Source organism: Triticum urartu, chromosome 6 (genome assembly GCF_003073215.2).
Source record: "Triticum urartu cultivar G1812 chromosome 6, Tu2.1, whole genome shotgun sequence".
NCBI classification, from domain to species: Eukaryota; Viridiplantae; Streptophyta; class Magnoliopsida; order Poales; family Poaceae; genus Triticum; species Triticum urartu.
In genome coordinates, this window is record NC_053027.1 from 151,988,184 (window position 1) to 151,997,245 (window position 9,062).

Here is a 9,062-nt window from a genome sequence, read left to right on the forward strand (position 1 = left end):
AAAAATAAGCGTCCCCACTTGCCTGGTAAAACTCGCTTATCCCCCAAGCACCATAATTGATGGCGCGGTTGGGTTACCCATGCCCGTATTGATGAGAATCCTGTAATAAGGGGACACGATCTCTGCTTTGACAAGACGTGTCAAAAAACTGCCTCGCGTTATGTGCGGGGCTGGTTAAAAGAAACAGTTCGAATGATCACTCGGCCATGACGTAACATCATGTTGCCAAAACAAGCTAGCGAATTAGATCTGCGAAAACATTATTCTCTCTACGGTGGAATGTGGAACTTATTTTGCAGGGTCGGACACTATCCTCGTATTCAAATTCTTCTGTGATGTATTTGGAGAAGGAACCCGCCTTGCAATGCCGAAGACAACTGCGCGCCGGACTCATCGTCATTGAAGCCTAGTTCAAGGGCTATTGAGGGAATCCTAGATTAGGGGGTCTCCGGACAGCCGGACTATCTCCATTGGACGGACTGTTAGACTATGAAGATACAATATTGAAGACTTCGTCTCGTGTCCGGATGGGACTCTACTTGGCGTGGAAGGCAAGCTAGGCAATACGTATATGGATATCTCCTCGTTTGTAACCGACCTTGTGTAACCCTAACCCTCTCCGTTGTCTATATAAACCGAAGGGTTTTAGTCCGTAGGACAACAATCACAACATACAATCATACCATAGGCTAGCTTCTAGGGTTTAGCCTCTCTAATCTCGTGGTAGATCTACTCTTGTACTACACATATCTTCAATATTAATCAAGCAGGACGTAGGGTTTTACCTCCATCAAGAGGGCCCGAACCTGGGTAAAACATCATGTCCCCTGCCTCCCGTTACCATCCGGCCTAGACGCACAGTTCGGGACCCCCTACCCGAGATCCGCCGGTTTTGACACCAACAGCGGGCAACCCCTCACTAGCCGATATGCCACCGGAGGGCTGTCTCTTGTACTGCTGCTCCAACACTGTGGACTTCACGGGGTAGGTGCCCCCCTTTGATGAATGGGGCTGCGTCTAGTTAGCCTTAAAGGGCCCCGCGAGAACCCCATCACCGTGGTTCCCCTCCTTGTCACTGGCGCCGAGCTTGCCCCAAGAGTGGACGCGGGGGGGGGGGGGGCAAGCCCCAATTGGGGCCGGGGGGGGGGGGGGGGGGGGGGGGGCAAGCACCAATTGAGGCCGGGGGTGCGGGTGCCGAGGTGTCGACGCCGCCCGTAGCCCCTGAGGCACCATCTCCGGGAGCCCGTGAGTCTTGCCCTGAGGTGGCGGTTGAGGGGGCGACGCAATCGACTGCTCCCGAGGCCGAAGCTCCCGAGGCCTCTGCAGGCCATCGCGAGATGGGGTCTGATGGCTCTCCCCAGCTTGGCAGTCCTGAGGTCGTCTCCTTGGGCGCTTCACCAGCTGCTCCCTGCGCTGGTCGTCACGTCCAACGCTTCGGCCGGCTCCGTGTGGACTTTGGTGTGCTCCGCAAGACGAAGGGCACCCCAAGCTGCAGTGGTGGCGCCTTCCAGCTATTGAACCAGAGGGAGTACATCGCCATAGATGAGTAAGTACCTTATCCTCGTAATTCCTCGAGTGTTGCTTCCCTTCCTGACGGTGGCCCTTCAAGTTTCCTTCTGCCAAGGTCGTGAAACCTTCCAGGAAGAAACCTCCTCCTCCCTCGAATCTCCCGCTAGTCCTGAGCGTCCCAAGCCAGCATGCTTCCCCAGACGCGAGGTCGGCCGGAGAGGCGGACAAGCCAGCTTGGCGCCTCGAGCCTGCGCTCCTGTCGTCCCTTCTTCGTGGCCTCGCCGGGGGTGCGATGAGCGTGCCAAGGGCTCCTCCTCTGGTTGTGGCCGGCGGCTGGATGGCTTAGGTCTTGGCTTCTACTTCAAGCATTGGGACCTCCACCATCCAGGCCCCCGCCGTGGCCCAGATGATGATCAGGGAAGCTCCAGCCCCCATCCCCCTACCGGGAGGGGGCGAGTCACTTCGGGCCCCTTCGGCGACCCTTGTTGCGGAGGACGGAATCGGCCGCGCACTCGAGTTTGCACACGAACGGAGTGTCCTCCGCCATGAGCTCTTTCGGGAGGCGATGGGCGTGATGAGATGGCTTGGCGAAGAACTCGCAGATGTAGACGCGCGCCTTGAGGCCGAGTATCTTCGGCTGATGGAGGAGTGGCACAAACTGAAGGTGGCCATCAACCTCGGGTGGCACCAGCGTGAGCTTGATAATGCGAAGGCTGAGGCATCTCTCGTGGCCTCGCGTGAGGCCTACACTCGAGCCTTTGAAGAAGCCCGAGAAGCTGATCGTTGCTATGAGATCGCAGAGAAACGTGCGTGGGAGCTCCATGCCTGGAGTGCCTCCTTGGAGCAGCAAGTGGAGGTGCGCAAGGCTGCCCTAGCATCGATGAAGGGGATTCCTGCCGAGGAGGAAGAGATCCGGAAGCGCGAGGAAGCGCTGGCGCTAGAAGCCACGGAGCGTAGCCTTGAGCTTGAGCGGTTGGAGACGAGGGAGTGTCAAGTCGCCCAAGTGGAGGATGTTGTTGGTGCACGCGAGGCCAGGGCTCAGGAGGAGGTCGACCGCCGGGTGGCCGAGGCTCACGCGGATCTTGAGGGATGTATGACCTGAAGATGGAGCTCGTGGAGGCCGAAGCTGTGGGCAGGACTTCTGTCCTCAGGTCAGGGTTTGCCGAGGCAGAACATCGCGATAAAGCCGCCGCAGCCGCCCTGACCTCAGTGCAAGCTGAGCTAGCTTCCGCTCATGTAGAGCTGCTTTCTCTTCAACAGCGGGTCGCCAACACCAAGTCCTCCGTGCAGCAGAGCAGGGAGGAAACGCTCTGCCAGCGGACGCTGGAGCGCGAGCATGCCCCCCATGCTCCAAAGCCTCAGGGTCAGAGCCAACAAGGCGTTGGGCGCCATTTGCGATGAAGACGCCCCTCATCCCCACTTGAATGACCACGCCAGTCACCTCCTTTTCTTCACTGACGTGGTGGCACGCCTGGAGAATTGATCCGAGAGGGCTCGCGTGCTTATTGAGGAGAGGAGCCGCGGCCTGCTCAGGCGCGCGTTCTCCCGTGTCTTCAGCCATCTCCAAAACACCTACCCCAACTTCGATTTCGACGCCGCCATTGCCCGTGTGCCCGAGGCCATCCTGGGCGACCTGGTGTGCTGGGTAGAAGACAACGTGGATGCTCTAGTCAGGGCCATCACCTCCGAGGATGACGTGGTGGTGGTTGCTGCGGATGAAGGCGATGTGGAGGGCGATGGGGAGGGCGGCGCCGGCAATGCCGGTGACGATGCCGGCGACGATGAAGGTGATGCCAGCGATGGTGACAACGACGCCAGTGACTCGTCTAAGGGTGACCCGGAGGACGCAGTGAGCGATATGTCTGATTGAGCTCGTGCTTCCTTGTCATTGATCCTGCATGTGAAAACTCGGTCACGGCCCTGAAAGTTGTAAGAGTGTTTTTGGAGGGGAAGCCCCTCATGTAAATAGATTATTGCTTCTATTTCTTAGGCCAAGCCAGAGATGTGTTTTTACGAGCCCGCGAGTCCTGCCGCAAACTTACCGCTGCAGTTTACCTTAGTCAAGGCAAGTTCCTGACCAGCTTGTGGGATCATGAGCTTTTGAGGGGCCTGCCGATCCGCCCAAGAGGTCCTCGTGAGAAGCAAGCGCCAGGCATGGAGAGGTGTGCGTGCAGCGCGCGTGCGCCGTGCCCAGCCCCCGCTCGGGAGGAGCTCACGAGGGGGGAGGTAGCAGGTGCGGACTTCGAATCAAGGTAAGGAACCAGATTGCAAGAAATCGCACGAAAGAGAAAAGGCACCCCCACACACATCAATGCAAATTCGATTTCAACTTAAATCCAAAGCCAGAAAACAGAGCTACAGAAGAGAGATTAAAGGCAAATGGCCGTGTCCGGCACCTAATCTAGTCTTCTTGTCTTCTCACCAAGGCGGAGCTACGTTCTGCCACTAGTTGTGGGAGGGAGCCCCCGAGGCCCGAGGGCGGCACTCCTGAGACTCCGGGGCGTGTATAGCCCCACTCATTATTACGTGAGAGTGTCACGAGTGGAGATCTTCACAGGCGCGAGCCTTACTTCATATCACCAGACGAGGGCCCCGCCTTGTGCCGCCCTCGACCACCACTGGGGGCGACCGGAAACCAGGACGACACCAGGAGCAAAGGGGACGCCAGCGGCGCCTTCGACGACCACGGGTCCTCTGCCGGGGGAAGGCTCGCTGGCACCTCCCCGGAAGAGGGCCTACCTCCGGGGGACGCCTTGCTCCGCGCGATGCGGGGAGGGGCCCTGCTCCTGGCGCCTCCCCGGCAGCCCCCAGTGCGCTCCCCCTGGAGGAAGGGAGGCTGCCGAGCTGGGGCCGCCGTCCGCTGTTGTGACCTGATCCTCCTACGACCCATGGTTAGCATAAGCTTGCTCCCGAGAGATTAGTGGTACCCTGTAGCTGTTCTCGTTGGCATGCTTGGTGAGGCTCCCTGGAGGCTCCTGGAAGGCCCCGGCTTCTAGCGCTTCCTCCTCCCAGCCTGGCTCGAGGAACGAGATAGGGTCGTCTTCCAGCGCATACTGCTGGTCCATCATGCGGGGCACGTAGGCCTCCGAGGGCGTCGCCCCGAAGACCTTGCCGAAGTGCCCCATGCTCCACATTGATCAGCCCAACGCGCCGTCCTAAGGATGGTATGCCGGCACCCGGCTAGGGCCGCGGGTGGCAACACTCATGCCTGCGCACATCGAAGATGGCGCGGGTGCGATTGGGCGTCCGGTGCTGCTGGTCGCGCCGATGTTGACGAAACCTCCTGGTGTTCCTGGGGGCGGGCGGGCGTGGCGAGGTCCGCCATGCGATCCGGCTGCGGCCTGAGGGGTGAGCAAGGAGAAGAAGGGTGGTGCTCCCGAGGTCGCGGCATCCAGTAGCTTGGCGACGCGCTACAGCAGTGCATCCCAGCCACTCTCTATCAGCCGGCACCACAGCAGCTCACGAGCAACCGTGAGCGCGGCCCTCATGTTTGCTTGCTCCCGTCGGGTGTGCGGCGCCGTGGCCGCAGTGTAGGTTGAGGCCCTTGCGGCTGCCCGCGCTTGTCGTGGAGTAAGGGTGGATGGTGCTTGACCGTGCCGCCCGCGCCCTGCAGCGTTTGGCGGTGCGCGTGCCGCCTGTGGTTGGAACATCCCAACTTTTCAATTTGGAATGTTATACATTAGATCATCATTGCATATCATATTTTATTTGCTTTTGGTTTTGATCCTAGAAATTCTACGCAACTCAAGGACCACGGAGAGAGTTGGGGATTTCGTTATTTTCATATTTGAGTTTTCTCAAAAATTGAGAATAGGATCATTTGATTTTAATTATTTTATCATCAATTATTTCTATTACAAAAATATGAGAGAGGGAATAAAATGACTTTCCCAAAATAAAGAAATATTGAGGATTTAATAATAAAATCAAATAAGATTTTATTTCGGAGTTTTTCGGTATTTTATTTGAATTTAGGAAAAATGTGTGTTTTTCAAAATTGCATTTAGGCCCCAAATAAATGTTCACCTTGTGCGCCTTGATTTTAGAAGCCCGGGAAAATTTATTTCGGGATTTTTGGAGTCCGTTTAGTATTTCCTTTTATTTTTCTTCTGCGCGCAATTATTAAAAAAAACGCACACTAACCTAACCGGGCCGTGTCCGACTAGGACTCCTGGCCCGGCAGGCTTTATAAGCCGCAGCCCAGCCCTGAGCCAAACCCTAGCCGCCCGCCCTCGAGCCCCGCGCCGCCGCCGCTCGCGCCGCCGCCCGCCGCCGCCGACGCCGCCTGCCGCCGCCGCCTCGCCGGACCCCGTCACCGCCGACCCGCCGCCCGAGGTGCCTCGATTTCCGTGCTGCCGTTTTTCTCGAAAAACCGTTCAGTTTTTCGTCAGTTTTTTAGTTTCCGTTTTTATTTAGATCGGTTTTTTCGGTTTAGGTTAAATAGTGACCGTTCGCTCGTTCGTTCATTTTAACGAACATGTTCATCGTTTAGATCTGGTTAACGAATATTCGTTCGTTAATCCGTTCGTCGTTTTTCATTTTCTCGGATTTTCCGCGATTATTTTCTGATCGCGGTTTCTGATCCGATGTTCGTTTTAGTATAACTTTTCGCTCGTTTATCAGAATCAGGCGATTCAAGCGCCTGGAGTTTCGTCTCGAAACCCTCTATCCGTTTAACCAACTTAAAGAAGTTTTTGCCACTATAAAAATTGCTTTAGATCCAGATTAGTAGAACGAAGTTGTTTTCTTTCGCCGTTTGACTTTCGTTGCTTCGTTCGATTTGATTCTTTTTGTAAACCGGAGTTCTTAAGTTGAACTTTCTGGTTAGATCTCTTACTTGAGTTTTACATGTTCATTAGATGAGTACTTATTGTATGCTTGTTGTTTTTCTGCGATAGAATACCCGGGGTGCGCCGCCTGTTACTTCGAATCTCTAGGTTTCGCGGATCATCAGCAAGGCAAGTAACACTTGATCATACCTTTCCTACTACCCAGTTTTATGGTATTAGATCCAAACCTAAAACATTGCATGATTAGGATCTAATTAAATTGTGGGATGGGAAGTAGTTGAGGTAGTACCTATTACGTGTTTATTATCAAACCTTTGGGAGTTACCTCTACGTTGCTTATTGTGCCATGCTATGCTAGTAGACGTGGATTGGGGGAGTGATATCCATGACAGATGTGAGTTTGTTAATTAATGGTTTATCTAAGGTGGCAACTTAAACACACATCTGGTTGGATTGAGGCACCTGGGTAATCCAGGATTTGCCTATTTTCTTTTGGACCGCCACCCAGGCTCAAAGGGATCATGAGATTTTTCATGCTAGAAACTTCCGTGTGTAGCCACAAGCTATTATGGGCTCTAGCATAATTGACTAAGTCGTGCGAACTCTTACAGTGGTAGACTAGTAGATGTAGGGGATGTAGGTGGTACGGTCTACCCGATCATAAGGTGCTAGCGCTTCTGAAAGACTATGTCTCAGTCATCTGTCTTCTCAAACACCATGTAGTGCGAGAAACCAAACGGAGGCGATCGAGTCTTTTGGGGAAAAGTGCGCAAACCTCTACAGAGTGTATAAACTAATCATGGTTAGTCGTGTCGCCGGTTATGGACATCTTGAGTATCTAGTACCTGGATTATCATGTGAATCTCAACATGTTACTCTAAATTAATTTGGTTGGGTTTGTTTAATGATGTTTAATTGGGATTGAGAATGCTATCAACCATTCTCAATGTTTAACAACCACCATGATAGTTAAATAAATTTATTCCTTTGCAGTAGGGAAAAATTGGCTTTTCGCAAAACTGTAACCATAGAGCTCTCACTAGCCAAATATGCATATAGAATAGTTGTTTCATTCCATTACTCTCTATGTGTTACATTGCCAGCATATTCCATGTGCTGACCCGTTTTCGGGCTGCAACGTTAATGTTGCAGACTTTTCAGACGACGATTAAGGAGTTTTTAGGTCGTGGCTCTATACTCAGTGATGCCGTTGGAGTTGATGGACTCGCTTATCTTCCAAGCCTTTCGCTGTTATCGTTATTAGATGGCCTTAAGCCATGTTTATTGTAATAAGTTCTCTATGGAGACACTCGATGTAATAAGTGTGTGATTGCTACTTTGTTATAAATCCTCCGAGTATTGTGTGGTGTCAGCATTACTGATCCAGGGATGACACCGGAGCACAGAGACTGGACCGTTTGAGGTCTGGTCACTACAGAGATGGTATCAGAGCACACGCTGACCGTAGGACACGGCCACTAAGCTAAAGACCTAGATCACTATTCACTCTCTTCTCTTCTGACCTCTCATCTTTTCTACTCTTTAGGATGGCGGATGCAAGGAACAAGTTCACGCAACCGGATGAAGATACACCCTTTGGACGTCACTTGAAGGTAGTCACTAGATACCTGAACATAGGAGTACCAAGCTTCACCGGAACCTACAACGCCACTTTACCTGAAGAAGAGCGCTGGATGATTCAAGTTCAAGTTCCAGGAAGGACGTTCATGCCAGTCACTGAGCCCATAGAGTTTTCTTTTGATGCACCAACTTGGAGTCTAGGAAACAGCATGGCAGCTCACATCGCCATGGGACGCATTGGAGAAGTCTACCGCAATGATCCCAAGGATACTATCTACCAGATTTGTGGACGCCGAGATGAGCACTGGGAGATGATCAGCACCAGGAAGGATAGATCAATTGCAGCTTTTATCCAGGAGTTAAACCAGCACATTCAATGTCAGGAGAACCAGATGTGCGCCGACATGATAGACCTGAAGAAGGCAAGAACAAGAAGCAAGGAACTGGAGGAAGAACTCAAGGCTACACGTGAAGATTATGAAGAAGAAATTGAATTATTAGTGGACAAGAATGCCGACCTAACAATGAAGATCGGGATATTTATGGGAGGCCCTACACCAGTAGATGAAGACGAAGAACCCAAGGAGATTCTCTCGGAAGACTACATTATCATTGACGACACCGATTCGGATCCAGATGATAGTGATGATGACTATGTTGATGAAGCCGGAGCAGATATCATGGAGTCTGCAACCGAAGAATATTTCTAGTAGACCACCTCATCAGTAGTAGTAGTCCACCATGTAAATATTATAGTCCGAGCACTTTTGCAATAGTTAGATCGATTGTATGCCCTTGTTTGATTGAATGAATGAAGTGAATTGTTTGATTTTGCCTCATGTGCATATGGGTAGTGTTTTCTCTTTAGACCCCCTCTATTCTTAAATCTCATCTTTTCTAAACCCTTAGATGCCTCCGAGACGTGACCCCGGATTTACCTTTCCACCGGAGCTCACTCAGTTGATCCAGTAGCAGAACATATTGATGCAGTTGCTAGTCCAGAATCAGAATCAAGGGAACAACAACAACAATCCACCACCACCACATGTTGATCATTTAGCCCGTTTTCTTAGGCTGAACCCGCCGGTGTTTTCCAGTAGCACCGAGCCAATAGTAGCAGATGATTAGCTCCGCAAGACAGCTAGAGAGTTGACCACAGCAGGATGCACGGATGCGGAGAAG